This window comes from Tursiops truncatus, chromosome 2 (genome assembly GCF_011762595.2).
Source record: "Tursiops truncatus isolate mTurTru1 chromosome 2, mTurTru1.mat.Y, whole genome shotgun sequence".
In the NCBI taxonomy this organism is placed as follows: domain Eukaryota; kingdom Metazoa; phylum Chordata; class Mammalia; order Artiodactyla; family Delphinidae; genus Tursiops; species Tursiops truncatus.
The window spans coordinates 14,254,613-14,271,369 of NC_047035.1; the positions used below are offsets into that span (position 1 = coordinate 14,254,613).

At 43.5% G+C, this 16,757-nt stretch overlaps 1 protein-coding gene across 13 annotated transcripts in view; it reads left to right on the forward strand.

Annotated features, from left to right (window-relative positions):
- EFCAB11 (EF-hand calcium binding domain 11) overlaps nt 1-16,757 on the forward strand; it is a 226,694-nt gene that overhangs the window by 81,828 nt on the left and 128,109 nt on the right. The window lies entirely within an intron of this gene.

Sequence of the window (16,757 nt, forward strand, 5' to 3'; positions counted from 1 at the left end):
GTGCTTTACTCCTGAGAGGAACCCATCAAGAAAACAGTACGTAAGAACCGGAGTCACAGGACCTAGATTCAGTTCCCTTCTTTGCTGCGTGATGTTGGGTCAATTAGGTCTCTTTCGAATAAAAATAATCTCAGAATCCGTGAATATACTTTATCATTTAACTTAGTCACCAAGCCTACCGTACGGTGTGATTCCACATTTGGAGGTGCTCTGCTAATGGTGGAACATCATCTGTTCCTTCATTTGACTGACTGTCTTATCCTAACTTCATGTTGTGTATTTTCTGGTATACAGCCTCACCCACCCCCCACCCCCCAGCAGCCAGCACCCACGGTACAGATCAGGTGCTCAGTAAATATTTGATGATCGAGTAAATGGGCTGTACTGTATTATCATCCATCCTGGTGGTGGGGAACCATCGGACCAAGCATCAGAAGCAATTATGAGTGTAAAACCATGGAGATCTCCAGGTCCCACTCCCCTGCCTTCAATATTTGAGTTTCTAGAAATCGGCCTTTGCATCCATATTTAAAAATAGGTCAGGGGCTTCCCTGGTGGCGCAGTGGTTGAGAGTCCGCCTGCCGATGCAGGGGACATGGGTTTGTGCCCCGGTCCGGGAAGATCCCACATGCCGCGGAGCGGCTGGGCCCGTGAGCCATGGCCGCTGAGCCTGCGCGTCCGGAGCCTGTGCTCCACAACGGGAGAGGCCACAACAGTGAGAGAGGCCCGCGTACTGCCAAAAAAAAAAAAAAAAAAAAAAAAAAAAAAAAAAAAAAAAAAAATAGGTCAGGCTCATATGAGAAGCAGTGGTCTACCCTCTGTGAGTTCCTGGAGGTCACAGATTATAGTTTCTATCAGTTCATTCCCAAACCCTAGGGGAATTTCTGGAAGAAATTAGGTGTACAGTAAATGTGTGTGAATAAATGAATCTTAATTTTGAGATCAATAATAAGTGAGAATAAAATGCCCTTTCTTTTGGCTACAGATATAACACCTCGAAACTTTAAATACTAATTTATACTACCCATAATAAATTATATTTTTAAAGAAATGAAATAGATTGAGGGCCCAAATCATCAGTTCTGATAAATTCAAAACTCATAGTTTGTTACCTAATAATTGTGGCTAGAACTACGGTGCTTTATTTGCTTAATTCTTACAATCTAGTGATAAGTCATTTGCTTTCATTATTACTTGCCTTGCCATATACCTTGTTTTAAATTGTCTTTAAGAAGTCACAACACATCATTCTCTTTTAGTTATATAATTCTGGTATTTTAAACTATAGTTTCCTTTGGAGGGTGGTGGTGTGAGGCAAGGAAAGAAGTAGAACCAGCATTAACTCCTCATTGCCTCACAACCTACCATCGTGTGTATCATATTTCTGTGCTCCAGAGAAAAGAAATGGAATTGGTTTTTAACTAAGAAAATTATGCTGTCCTGAATCCAAAAACCTTATCACTGATACCCTATTGACCTGTGTCTTAGTTATGAATTTTTGAGTAACAAATTACCCTGATACTTAGCAGATTAGAGGAATAAATATTAATATTTAGTGCCTCACATAATACCTGTGGGTCAGGAATCTGGGAATGGCTTAGCAGGTGGTTCTGACTCCTGTCCTCTCATGAGGTTACACTCAAGATGTTGACCAGGACCGCAGTCATCTGAAGGTTTGACTGGGGCTGGAGGATTCACTTCCCAGGTAGCTCCTTCAGGCACCTGGCAATTTATTGTCTTTTGTTTGCATGAGGCCCTCTTGTCAGGGCTCTTTGAGTGTCTTCACAATAGAGTGACCATCAGGTGTTTTGTGTGTGGGTGGTTTTTCTTGTGTGTGTGTGGTACGCGGGCCTCTCACTGTCGCGGCCTCTCCCACCGTGGAGCACAGGCTCCGGACGCGCAGGCTCAGTGGCCATGGCTCACGGGCCCAGCCGCTCCGTGGCATGTGGGATCCTCCCGGTCTGGGGCACGAACCCGTGTCCCTTGCATCGGCAGGCAGACTCCCAACCACTGCCCCACCAGGGAAGCCCGACCATCAGGTGTTTTGTTGGTGACGTTATATATGAACTTCCAGGAAGACAAGAAAAAGGTTACATCAGTAACAGTTGTAAGCTTAAATGTGGGTTTAAAAAAAAAAATCTCCCTCTTGTGTCTCCCTCCCACCCTCCCTATCCCACCCCTCTAGGTGGGAGATGCAAGAGGGAGGAGATATGGGGGTATATGTATAGCTGATTCACTTTGTTATACAGCAGAAACTAACACACCATTGTAAAGCACTTGTACTCCAATAAGGATGTTAAAAAAAACCTGATATTAAAAAATAATAATAATAATTTAAAAATTAATTAATTAACTTTAAAAACAACCAAGAAGCATTTTTTAAGTGAGCCAGGTATCAGGTGTTTACATAATTATCCCATTTCAAATAAGTTCTCTTTCAGTTCTCCTCCATCATCCCCAGCCTTCCCTCTTCATGGAACTTGCTCACATCTTGATTCCAGCACTCACATATGTTGTCACACTTGTTGGTCCGTATCTGTCTGTCCCACTAGACTGGAAGTGCAAGGGGCAGAGCTGTGACTTTCATCTTTGAATCTCAGTTGCTCAAGGCAATGCCTGGCCCTTAGCTGATCTTCTGTTTGTTGTTAAACTTAACAAGCCTTATATACAGCTAAGTACCATTGTCTTCTTTTTCTCTGTAAGATTGTGTAACTTGATTGAAGCCCTGCAGTTAGTAAGTGGCAGAGTTTGTGTTTCAAAGTCAGGTCTATGTTTTGTTCATCAGCATAGATGGTGTTGGGAAGACTCTAGGAGGTACCTGTGTTGGGAGGCCCAAGTAGCACCCTTACAGATTTCACCTGGGAGAAATTCCTTAGGCGGTATCTCTGTGTTTACCCAGAATGAATCACTGTGATTTAAGAGAGATTGCTAGAAGGAGACAGTTTGTTGATTGAATAAAAGGCTATTGAAAATAAACTGGCCTATTATATTTGGGCTACAAATGAATTTTTGGTGTTAACCTGATGTTCTTTCATCTCTAAGTGGGATGCAAAAAGTTTCTCACACCTAAAGTGCTAAGGGAAAATCTCCTTTCTCTTTTCCCATTTTTTCCAGGGATTCTACCCTGGTTGATTCAAAGGAATCAAACGTGGTATTTAGATATGAAGTTGGAGCTCAGTAAATGAGGAGATTGTCTATCTGACCCCCTGACCAAACTGATCACTACTAAGAAGGCTTCTTGCAAGAGTCTAGGTCCTAAACTAAGGGAGTAGTGGAAGAGCACATGCATTCAAGTGATGTTTTACATGTAAATCACCATGGCGACAGGATATGGAAGGTGGAGGAGTTGAGGATGGGCCCGAGGCCCTGTCCTGGGAATCTGAGTGAATGGTGGCTCCATTCAGTGTGACAGGGGACACAGGAGGAGGAGCAGGTGTGGGGTTTATGATGATGTCAACTTGGGATGTTTCTGTGGGACAACCAGGGAAGATGTTCTGTCTAGAAATGGGCATCAATGTCAGATGGCCCCATGAGAGAGGAGTTGTCAGGGTAGCTGGGAGAGAGCCTAGGTCTTAGAGGCGTGTCTCTTGATGGTTCATGGATTGTTGGTGTAGGAAAGAGCCCAGTGGCACAGGCAGCCTTTCTTGGCTGTGCTGTTCTGTTGGGAATCTCTATAGCTGTCATTATATCTCAGCATCCTGGATGGACTGGGGAGTAATGAGTGACCTCTTGCTTGTAGACGTAGAAGGGAGCTGCCACATTGTCCTGGCCGACGAGGGCTCATCTCTCTGCCAGGTCTCCCAGAGGCTGCTAAGTGGAGCTTGCTTGTGCTCATGATTTGGCAATCTTAAATACCTCCCTTTTTTTTTTTTTTTTTTTTTTTTTGGTTAGCTTTCAGTGTTGTCTGTATCTGTTTTGAATTGTCATTCATTTTTCTTTTTAAAAGACAACCACAAATTCATGCTTTATTTTCTTGGGAAAATGCTTCTAATAAAACTGTAGCTTGGGAAAAAAAAAAAAAAGGGAATGACCTGTGGTCCAGTGGTTAGGGCTCCGCGCTTCCACTGCAGGGAGCATGGGTTCAATCCCTGGTCGGGGAACTAAGATCCTGCATGCCGTGCAGTGTGGCCAAAAAAAAACTATAGCTTGGTTTTTCCATGTGGGTGTTGATATAGATGGTTGTAATGAGAGCTCTTTGATTAGTCACTTATTATCTGATTCTATGAATTATTTTAGATGTGCTCTCTCTCTCTTGATCCAAAGAGTTATCTTGAGACATAACATACTTAGCTTTTATTATATTCTATAAACTTTTCAGCTTATTCTCTTTTTTGTGCTAATCTGATAGCATAATTAAAATGTCTGACTTCAGCTCTTTCCTTGCAAATACTGCCTAACTCTTCTGTCTCTGATTAACTGAAATCATTCCTATATAAACAAATAACAATTGCAGATTGTGTTACCTACAGTCCTGTCTTAGAGAATTTAAGTGCATCCCGTTTGTTAAATTATAGTCTTAAAAAAACTACCTGTGACATATTTCGTCATTTTGTGTGATGCCAATAGAAAACAAAGGCTCGCTTCTGTGGTTTTATTCTTGTTACACCTTTTATTTAATATTCATTTGAAGAGCCAGTGTGGCAGGTAGAGTGGGGACAGGTTTTGGATTCACACCAACTTGAAAATCTCAGCTCTGCCACTTCTTAGTGGTGCAACTCTGGATAAATTGCTTGAGTACTTCTCTGTGCCTCAGTTTCCTATAGGTATTATAAAATGAAGATGATAATATTTGCCTCACGGATTATGGACATTAAGTGACACAATGCAAGTTACATGCTTAGCACAGTGCCTGGAACATAATAGGTGCTCAATAAATGCTATCAATATCTATTTTTATACAGTAGAAGCAGCTCTCTTAACCAGTTCAGCAGCTTAAAGGAAGCTTCCAGTCCCTATGCAGAGCCCTCTAGTGGATGCCCACAGCATGTTGAACACTTGTAATCGGAGCCTTCTCTCTAGCGCCCTCATGTACTTCTCCAACTGTCTGAGTTGTATTTGTCCCCAGACCTGTTCTATGTTGTTTGTTCTCAAACCTATTTATGCCAGTTGAACTTATAATTGTAATTAGGTGATTTAATTAAACATTAAGCAAACAGGATGTAAGTGCAATCCAAAAAGACAGTGCTTTTTTTTATTAACTTGTATGCATGTACATTTGTATACATGTATTTAGTTTTTTGGCCGTGTGGCACGTGGGATCTTAGTTCCTTGACCAGGGATTGAACCCGTGCTCCCTGCAGTGTAAGCGCAGAGGCCTAACCTCTGGACTGCCAGGGAAGACCCACAGCTGCATTTTCTATACAGAATAAATTTTGGAAAGACTTAATAAAGGTAACTCAATAAATTAAAGAAAAACTTCCCAGGTACCTCAAATAGTTATTTTCATGGAGACATAAAGTAGAATAGTGGTTGCCAGGGACTGAGGAGAAAGGGGGAATGGAGAGTTATTATTTAATGGGGACAGAGTTTCAGGTTTGCAAGATGAAATGAGTTCTGGAGCTGGATGGTGGTGATGGCTGTGAAACAATATGAATGTACCACTTAATACGACTGAATGAAGATGGTAAATTTTATATGTAGTTTATTAAATTAAAAAGTTGTTTTAATCTGTCACATTAACTGTGGATGAGATACCTGTTAAGGATTGGTGGAATTTAAAAAGCTAGAGGAATTCCACATCTAGGTTGTTTTCTACTGGTCTTTAAGTTTTTTTACTTTCAGGAAACCAAAATCGGAAATAATAGGTAATTCTAAAATTTTAGGTGTAGTTTATGCAAGACAGAGAACAAAGCATGCTGATCCATGGACCGGTTCTCGAAGATGAAGGCTTTGGCAGAGATCAAAATATCAGAGAATGAATGCATGTTTTGTGTGTGTGTGTGTGTGTGTGTGTGTGTGTGTGTGTGTGTGTGTGTGTGTGTGTGTGTGTGTGTGTGTGTGTGTGTGTGTGTGTGTGTGTGTGTGTTGCGGTACGCGGGCCTCTCACTGCTGTGGCCTCTCCCACCGTGGAGCACAGGCTCCAGATGCGCAGGCCCAGCGGCCATGGCTCACGGGCCCAGCCGCTCCGCGGCACGTGGGATCCTCCTGGACCGGGGCACGACCCGGTGTCCCCTGCATCGGCAGGCGGACGCTCAACTACTGCGTCGCCAGGGAAGCCCTGAAAGCATGTTTATATTTAAAATTTAAAATTAACCGTTTAAGTTATGTGTGTGTCTTAGATTGGGCTCCGGGGAAACAGGCTCTGAGATGGAGATTGCATGCAGGAAGCTTGCTGGGGAGTGCGCGCTCTTGGAACCAGGCCTGGATGGGAGTGAGAGAGGCAGGACTAATAGAAGGAGAATTGAAGCTCAGGCCTCAGCCAATGGCGTGGGGATGCTAGTGCCGACCGCTCTTCAGAGATGTGGCAGAGTGAGGCAGTTCGTACTGTCCTCCTGCATTGACCAGACATCAGGTGTGGGCTACCCCCCAGTGGAGGTGGGCATCACCTTGAGCAAGGCGACTTCCTTTGGCTGGAAGTGAAGCTCAAGAGGTTCTCACCTGTCTCCTCTCAGCAGGTGACACTTCCAGTCGGGGGATGTGATGATCCCCAGCATCCACAACTGGCTGTGTCCATTTTTTGCATGTTTCCCCTTTTCAACAGATTTTTTTAAATTGGCTGATTGACTTTTGGTCCAGATGGCTTCAGATAAGAGCGTCTTCACTGCTTACGCATGATCTTCTGAAGGTCTCACTGTGTTTGATCTTTACGTACGCCAGTTGTACCATTTGTGATATATTTGGGCTGGCCAAAAAGTGCGTTCGGGTTTTTGTGCGATGTGGGAAAAACCCGAACGCACTTTTTGGCCAACCCAATAGCAAGCCTGCGAGGCTTAATCACAGTGGATACGTGTGTGATGTGTTTGAAGCTCAAATGATGTTTGGGACTCCATCGACTTCTAAATACTTTCCAGTATATATTGGGTTGGCCAAAAAGTCCGTTTGGTTTCTTCTGTTAAAAACTCAAATGGTCTTTTTGGCCAACCCAATTTTGCAATTCATGAAACCTCCAATTTTTGCTTCTTAAATTTTCCAGACTTTTTTTTTTGGCATTTGATGATTTTTTTTCCTCCTTTGGTCCAACTCTCCATGTTTGTGCCAAAGGTCGCCTTCCTCTCACGTCCTATGACCTGTAGTTCTTTATCTGCAGATTCTTCAGTTACTCTTCCATCTGCCACAAGTAACCGTGGACTCCTGCTCCCCTTACTTTATATTTTCCATTTAGACCTGCCTGTTTACCCTGATCCTCAGGCTCTTGACATAAATGATGGCCAATCTCCAGGATACCTCACTTCATTTTTAAATATACTCTTCCAATCCTTAAAACAGAAGTCCTGTATATGTGGTTGTATTTATTTATTTATTTTATTTTTACCATTTTTAAGTGTATAGTACCATAACATTAGCTATATTCATATTGTTGTACAACCAGTTTCTATAACTTTCTCATTTTGCAAAACAAACTCCCATTTCCCTTCCCTCCAGTCCCTGGCAACCACCGTTCTCCTTTCTGTTTCTGTGAGCTAGACTACTCGAGGTACTTCATATCAGTAATATCATACAGTATTTCTCATTTTTGACTGGCTTATTTCACTTAGCATCGTGTCCTCAAGGGCCATCCACACTTAAAAGGGATTTCCTTTCTTTAAAAGGCTGAATACTATTCCATCGTATGTATATAACACATTATCTATTCATCTGTTGATGGACACTTGGGTTGTTTCCACCTTTTGGTTATTGTGAATAATACTGCTATGAATGTGGGTGTGCAAGTTTTTATTTTTAAGTACACGTATATATATATATATATTTTTTAACATCTTTATTGGAGTATAATTGCTTAAATACAGGTGTATATTTTTGTTTCTATCAGCTTGCTGTGCCCCAAATTGTAAATGTTAAAGAGGAAGTCTGAGTCCCTTTGCAAGTGTGGCCATAAATATAGCACAAGGATACTATGATTACCCCATGGTGTCTCATTTTCCTTTCGAGTTTTGGCACGTGCTAACCTTTTAGTAAGAATACTATTCAGTCTCGTTTCTACTTAGCCCTTCATTTAGCCATGTTTTGTTGTTTCCTTGGTTTCAAATTTTATCTCTTTTATGCGAACTGGGAACTGAAGCCTTTCATTTGACTTGTGATCTTGTACATTCTGGAAGCTCATACATGTAATTGTGCAACAAATAAAGCAGCTGGAAGAAATCTTTCCTGAACAAAACCCAAGTGGGGCATTTGGGTGCCAGCCAAGATTTCAGCAGCTACAGAGGGAGATGTAAAAAGGCTGCCTATATTACAACAACAACAAATCACTTCTGGCCCCATAGGAATGTCCTTTAGGTAATGATCAAATAGAGGGTAGGGACCTTTACACATTTAATTACCTGACCACAAAACAAAGTATTTACTGTAACCTGAGGTCTCTATACCAAGTTAATTACCGTGATATACCTGAAGGTAGAACAACATTGTGACTCAGTACACTCAGCCATAGGGGGAAATTCCACGGCTGCTCAGTCTGAACCTGGCCTCCCATTAAATTACTGTGTGGTCCTAGGCAAGACACTGTGAGTTTACCTTCCTGGGGTTCTATTCCTGCAACCAAAATTCAGAACTGTAATGCAAATGTAGCTACTGAACAACTAACAAATAATAAATGAAGCCCTGTGTTAACTGCCTGTTTATAGAGAAGAAAGTTTAATGTCCTGCAGTGATCCAATGAGTCAGATTTCACTGGACATCTTGGAAAGATTGGTTATTTATTTTATTTATGTATATACATATACATCGGTCCAGGTTGACACATATAAAAGCAAAAGCTTGGACTGGAGGTATGTTTTTAAAAATGTAAAGGAGCATCACAGGTTTTTAACCATTTATCAGTTCATTCAACAAGCATTAAGGAGGACCTGGGTCAGTGCTTCTGAAACTTCCGGTGCATGAGAATCACCGGGAGGACTTTTTAAACACGCCTCCTGGACCCCATCCTCAGAGTTGCCCATTCAGTAGGTATTGTGGCAGGGCCTGAAAATGTGCATATCTAGTAGCCACAGTCCCAAGTAATACTGATACTGCTGGTATACAGAGCACGCTTTGGGTACCTGAGTCCCAGAGACACTCAGAATGCCAAGGTGAGGAAGGCACAATCATGTCCATAGGGCAGATAGGATTATTACTGATAGTCTATGATGTGATCATGTTAATCACATTGTGTCACACTGTGTGTGCACATATGTGTTTTAAAGGCATTTCAGAGCACATAGCACATGCAGAGGCATGGAGAACTGAAGCCACATGACATGTTCAGGGACATGGAGTTTGTGTTACTGGGGCAAAGGGCACATGGCTGGCCGGGGGGATTACAGTTGCGGCTGGGAAATAGGGCTGCTAATCAGCTAACAAGATAAAATTAGTCTGGCTGATCCAGGTGAACCCAGTGTAATCCCAAGGGTTCTTAAATGGGGAAGATGGAGGCAGGAGAGTCAGAATTAGTAATCCCAAGGGTTCTTAAATGGGGAAGATGGAGGCAGGAGAGTCAGAATTAGGGAGACTACAGTGTGAGAAGGACTCAGGCCAACATTGCTGGCTCGGAAGTTAGAGGAAGGGGGCCATGGGCCAAGGAATGCAGGCAGCTTCTAGAACCTGAAACAGGCAAGTGAATGGATTCTCCTGTAGAGCCACAAAGGAATGCAGCCCTGCTGACACCTTGATTATATCCCAGTGAGACTCATTTCGGACTTCTGACCTCCAGAACTGTAACATAATAAATGTGTCATTTTAAACCACATGCACACACAATTACCTGTTTTCCATTATTTTCCAGGTTCTTTTTCTATTGAGTGAATAGTCAGCCACTCATCCTTGTCCAAAATGGTCTATCATTGTGAAAAATTGGAATACAAAGACATTAACAATAAAAGGGCTTTATAGAAATAGGTTTTCTTATTACAAAAACAGTGCATGCTTATTACGGAAACTATAGCCAATAAAAAAAATGCACGGAATCCCACCCATTATTTAGAAAATCACTGCTAAAACCCCTAGAGACTAGCTTCTCAGATCCTTCTCTGTGTCTATGTGCATTTTTCCCTACTGAAATAGGGTCATGCCATGTGTGTTTGAAAACTAGTATAATTTGTTTAAGCAGTCTTCCAGTTGTCTCACATTTGCACTATTCCAACTTAACTCCCATTGTTTGACATTTACTCTGTTCCCGGTAATCCCCTGGGGCTGATGCCCAAACTGAAAGGTGAGAACAGGAGGCAGCCAGGGAAAGATGGCAGGCCGGAGGGATAGACGTTCCAGGCCAAGGGCACTGCAGGTGCAGAGACCACGGTGCCTGGCAGGAGTGGAGAGCTGTCCAGTCAGGCTGGAGTGTGGAGGGGGAAGGCTGAGGGGTGTGGAGGCTGGAGAGATTAGCAAATAAAAAGAGAAAAAGTCTGCAGCCTGTCACCAAACGGTATACTTTGTTGTTTTCAGCAACCTGATTTTGACTAAGTTGTTTTTGGAAAATTGCTGTCAGTCAAGGTATCTAGCTCTGAATTAACAGGATTTGGGGCCTTGCGGATCCGGTAGTCTGCTGGAGCCGCTGGTGCAGGCCCTCAAGCCAGCTCTGCCCTGATGTCACCTTGGTAGCTTGAAATCAGCAAATGCTGCAAATCAGGAAATTTTTCTTTTTTGCATGAGAGCCAGTTCCCCAGCACATTGCTAGATGTGGCTAAGACGGAAGAAGTGCAGAATAAATGCCCTGGGTTTTGGTGTGGGACTCGAACACTGAAGTCAGATACCAGGGCCAGGAAGCATTCACTTTGGAGTCAGAAGGACCAGGGTCTGAATCCTAACCATCACTTTCCTGCCACCTCCAGCAGAGTAATTAACTTCTCTAAGCCTCAGTTTCCTTATATGTGAAATGGGGTTGCTAATATTTAACTTGCAGATTAGTGATAAAAATTAAAACTTGAAAGACAGAAGCTATTATGATTATTACTACAATGAAGGAGGAGCATGAGGGCATTAAGTTCATGGGGGTTTTTTTGTTTGTTTTTTTTGCTGCACCTTGTGTCATACGGGATCTTTGTTCCCCGACCAGGGATCGAACCCATGCCCCCTGCAGAGGGGTTGCAGAGTCTTAACCACTGGACCGCCAGGGAAGTCCCAAGTTAATTTTTTTATTACATGAAGTTTGAGTTGCTTTGGAGGCTTTTAGATTAAAAAAATCCTTTAATAACAACAACGGTAGCTAACATTGTTGAGCATTATTAAGTATGTGCTTTTACATGTATTATTTCAAAAGAAACAATTTACATGTGCTAATGCTCAAAAGAACTCTAGCATAGATACCAGTGATATGATTACTCCCATTCTGTAGCTGAGGAGACTGAGGTTTAAGTAAGATAACTTTCTGATGGCCAGAGAGCTGCTAAGTGCAGAGACAGGACTTGGATGCGAGTTTGTCTGAATTCAGAGTCTACATTTTTAAACTGCATATGGGGTCTCCATTCATCAGCGACATCTCAGCTAGATGGTACCTGTTTATTAGTCTTGGGAGTAGTTGCCGTCCTGGGTTTGAGTGGGTTACACCCGAAGGGTCTATAGAGTGAGAAGAGGAGAGGGCAAGGATGCAGCCCCAGGCAACACTGGTTTTTAAAAGGCAAGCTGAGAGTTTAGAGCAGGAAGGAAGGATCAACCATTTCAGATGCCACAGGGTAGAGTCATAAAAGGTAAGAATTAGAAAGGATTCCTTGGACTGGGCAAGATGAACAACATTGATAATCTTAACAAACGCAGTTTGGATAAGGTAGTGGCAGCAGAAGCCAGGTTGCTTTGGTTGAGGAGTGAATTGATGGCGAGCGAGTAGAGAGAAGTGGTGGAAACGACTTTTGAAGAATCAGCTGCTAGAGAAGTAACTGGGAATCTAGGGAGATATTTAACAACATATATGTGTTGGGAAGAAATAGTAAGTATTGATAGAAGTGAAGGTGTAGGAACACGATTGAAGGAGCCAAGTGCCTTAGGAGGTGGTTGGTGGGATCCAAAGCCTGGCCGAAGGGCTTCCCTGGTGGCTCAGTGGTTGAGAGTCCGCCTGCCGATGCAGGGGACATGGGTTCGTGCCCCGGTCCGGGAAGATCCCACATGCCGCAGAGCGGCTGGGCCCGTGAGCCATGGCCACTGAGCCTGCGCGTCCGGAGCCCGTGCTCCACAATGGGAGAGGCCGCAACAGTGAGAGACCTGCATACTGCAAAAAAAAACCAAAAACAAAAACAAAGCCTGGCCGGAGAATTATAACTGGACCGATCTTGAGTTTAGGTCATGTGGGCTGGGTGTGTTAGGAGGAATGAGGAGGCAGAGAATTGAGGATACTGGTCAGTATAAGTACAGGCTGGCCTGTGGGCTCTAGGCTAGGGAGAGGACAAGTAAACCTGGATGGCCATTCACAGACCGAGAGAACGTTAAGCGGTCAGGGTCCTAGGAGTCTCAGAAGATGTTGAAAGGAAGTTGGGAATAAATGAGCAGTAGAGTCGTAAGAATGGCGAGTTATCCACAGTGAATGGGATCTTGACACTCAACAGTTCATATGCAGAGAAGTTCTGGATAGTTGGCAAGGCCCCTGGTCTTGCCATTAAGTTCAGTTTTTGAAACAGAGTAGAGGTGAAGGTCATCAGAATTGAGGAGATCAAGGGACTCAAGGCCTAGAATTGTGGTTGAGACCTCACACTGGTATCCTTCATCTGATAAGAGTGCATCTTTTTATAATTCTTTGTTATTAACCCAAATGTTTATGTCTAGAGAGGTCCCCCCCTTTGGGATTAGCAGATGCAAACTTTTTTTTTTTGGCTGTGTTGGGTCTTTGTTGCTGCTCGCGGGCTCTCTCTAGTTGCAATGAGTGGGAGCTTCTCTTTGTTGCGGCGCGTGGGCTTCTCATTGCGGTGGCTTCTCTTGTTGCGGAGCATGGGCTCTAGGTGCGCGGGCTTCAGTAGTTGTGGTGTGCGGGCTCGGTTGTTGTGGCTCGGGGGCTCTAGAGCACAGGCTCAGTAGTTGTGGCGTGGGGGCTTAGTTGCTCCGCGGCATGTGGGATCTTCCCAGACCAGGGCTCAAACCCGTGTCCCCTGCATTGGCAGGCAGATTCTTAACCACTGAGCCACCAGGGAAGCCCGATGCAAACTATTATGTATAGAATGGATAAACAACAAGGACCTACTGTATAACACAGAGTGTATAACACAGAGAACTGTATTCAATATCCTGAGATAAACCATAATGGAAAAGAATATGAAAAAGAATGTATATATGTGTATAACTGAATCACTTTGCTGTACAGTAGAAATTAACACAACATTGTAAATCAACTATACTTCAATAAAATAAATAAATAATAAAAAATAAAGATGTCCCTCCCAGTTAGGGTATAAACACTCCTCTTGGGGAGTGACATATTCTTTACTTGGTGGCCGGGAAATCTGATAGAATCTTCAACTTTTTCTTAGGAACCTCTTCCTGGGATTGGTAGGGGAACAATATAAAAGTCCTAGATTCATTTTTTCTCCTTTTGGGAAACGTACAGCTTACACTTTCTGAAGAAGAGTGTTAATATTAATAATAATAGCAGCTGTCATTTGTTAAGCATTTGCCACATGCCAGCTGCTGGGCCAGGCACTTTACGTAGATGATTCTTTACAGCCTTATAACAAGATGGGTACACGTTCTCTAGCTGTTTCACAGTTAAGCGCTCTGAAGATTAGAGAAGTCCCTTGCCCGAGGTCAGTCAGCTTGTAAGTGACGGAGCCGGCACTCAAACCCAGGCCTTCTCCCTTCAGAACTCAAGATCCTAGCTTCTCAATGGCGGAGGATACCTAGGCCAGCCTCGTGTTGGACTTCAGCATATTCCTGTTTGTGAAGGAAGAGGAAGGTAGTCACGCTCAAGATCCCTTGTCCCAGAGATGCACCACTGGAACTAGGCCTCCTGGGTGGCCTCCATCTCCCCAGTGCCCACCCACCTTCAGCCTGCTTCTCCTCAGAGCACAGACTCTATGCCTTTGAGCATCCATCACCCCATGCAGCGCTGCTTTCTCACCACAGTGCCCCTCACTGCCAGGGCAGCATGAGAAGGCTTCCCAAATTCCCCCCAGAAGTTAAACCTCTGGCCTCTTCTTGCAAGAGAGCTGAGGAATGGCAGGAAAAGCATTTCATTCTATCACCAACTCTTGGAAAATAGTAAAGGGTTGTTTCATACAGACACATTACTATGATGGGAGCTTGACTGTTCAAAACACAAGGAGGGGGCTTCCCTGCTGGCGCAGTGGTTGAGAGTCCGCCTGCCGATGCAGGGGACACGGGTTCGTGCCCCGGTCCGGGAAGATCCCACATGCCGCGGAGCGGCTGGGCCCGTGAGCCATGGCCGCTGAGCCTGCGCGTCTGGAGCCTGTGCTCCGCAACGGGAGAGGCCACAGCAGTGAGAGGCCCGCGTACCACAAAAACAAAACAAAGCAGAACAAAACACAAGGAGGTAGTTATGCTGATATGGAAACTTTAGTTCAAGAATTACTCAGCAAAGTATAACCACTGTGGAGAACAATATGGAAGGTTCCTTAAAAAACTAAATATAGGGCTTCCCTGGTGGCGCAGTGGTTGAGAATCCGCCTGCCGATGCGGGGGACACGGGTTCGTGCCCTGGACCAGGAAGATCCCACGTGCCACGGAGCAGCTGGGCCCGTGAGCCATGCCCGCTGGGCCTGAGCGTCCGGAGCCTGTGCTCCTTAAAAGAAGAGGCCACAGCAGTGAGAGGCCCGTGTACCACAAAAAAAAAAAACAACTAAATATAGAACTACCATATGATCCAGCAATACCACTCCTGGGCATATATCCAGAGAAAACCATAATTCGAAAAGATATATGGGGCTTCCCTGGCGGCACAGTGGTTAAGAATCTGCCTGCCGATGCAGGGGACACGGGTTTGAGCCCTGGTCTGGGAAGATCCCACATGCTGCGGAGCAACTAAGCCCGTGCGCCACAGCTGCTGAGCCTGTGCTCCACAACTGCTGAGACTGTGCTCTAGAGCCCGTGAGCCACAACTACTGAGGCTGCGTGCCACAACTACTGAAGCCCACGTGCCTAGAGCCTGTGATCTGCAACAAAGAGAAGCCACTGCAATGAGAAGCCTGCGCACCACAACGAAGAGTTGCCCCCGCTCGCTGCAACTAGAGGAAGCCCCCGTGCATCAACAAAGACCCAATGCAGCCAAAAATAAATTTAAAAAATAAATAAATTTCTTTAAAAAAAAAAAAGAAAGGATACATGCATCCCAGTGTTCGTTGCAGCACTACTTACAATAGCCGAGATAGGGGAGCATCCACTGACAGAGAAATGGATAAAGAAGATGTGTACATATATACAATGGAATATTCATTACTCAGCCATAAAAGAGAACAAAATAATGCCATTTGCAGCAACATGGATGGACCTAGAGATTATCATACTAAGTGAAGAAAATCAGACAGTGAAAGACAGACATCATATGATATCACGTATATGTGGGATCTCATAAAGAAAACAATACAAATGAACTTATTTACAAAACAGAAACAGACTCACAGATCTCAAAATCAAACTTACGGTGACCAAAGGGGAAACGTAAGGGGAAGTGATAAATTAGGAGATTGGGGTTAACATCTACACACTACTATATATAAAATAGATAACTAACAAGGACATACTGTATAACACAGGGAACTCTACTCAATATTCTGTAATAACCTATATGGGAAAGAATCTGAAAAAGAATGGAGATATATATATATATATATATGTATGTGTGTATATATATATATATATATATATATAAAACCGATTCACTTTGCTGTACACCAGAAACTAACACAACATTGTAAATCAAATATACTCCAATAAAAATTTAGAAAAAAAAAGAATTACTCAGAAAAGTAATATAAGAAGTATGCAAGGAGAAGAAAGCACTCCTTGTGTAACGATAAAAATGAGTTACTCAATAGGAAGGACCACCTTGAAAATTATACTAATTTGCCACTAAATTAATTTGCTATTTGCTGAAAGCTATTTTCAGGAAATGATACCTTGTTCTGTGCAGGCCCAACTCCAACTTTCACATTTAAAAGATGCATTTACCAAGGTCTCACACTTGGATGAACTCCTGATACGTATTCAGAAGGTACTGATGGGAGAGAAATGGATGAGCACACATCTTTAAAACTGTAATATGTTGGTCATTTCTTTCAACTTATATTCACTGACCAGATGAAGGTTTTTATTTGACCCCTATCTGCAAGAGTATAAGAATAGTTCACCTTGTCTTACAAGAAGTAAAACAGCAAAACAGTTTTGTTTTACGTTCAAAGTTAGGTACATCCCTAAACAATATCAATTTGTACCAAATCCCTAACCCTGTACTTCCCCTCCCCCACTGCCTTCTCCAACACACACAGTGCAATACACAGAGCTAGCAAGAGGTAAACCCGGCCAGTACCCCCCAGAATGGTCCAGAAAAATACTCCTCATCATGGGGCCTAAGGCCAGAGGGCTGATACCCAAAGCCGTGTCCCAGAAATAAGAAAAATGAAACCAGGAGATCAGGTTCCAACCAGAACTTCCTTAAGGCGCAGGTGTCAACACCTAAGGGTTGGATGGGAGGAAGC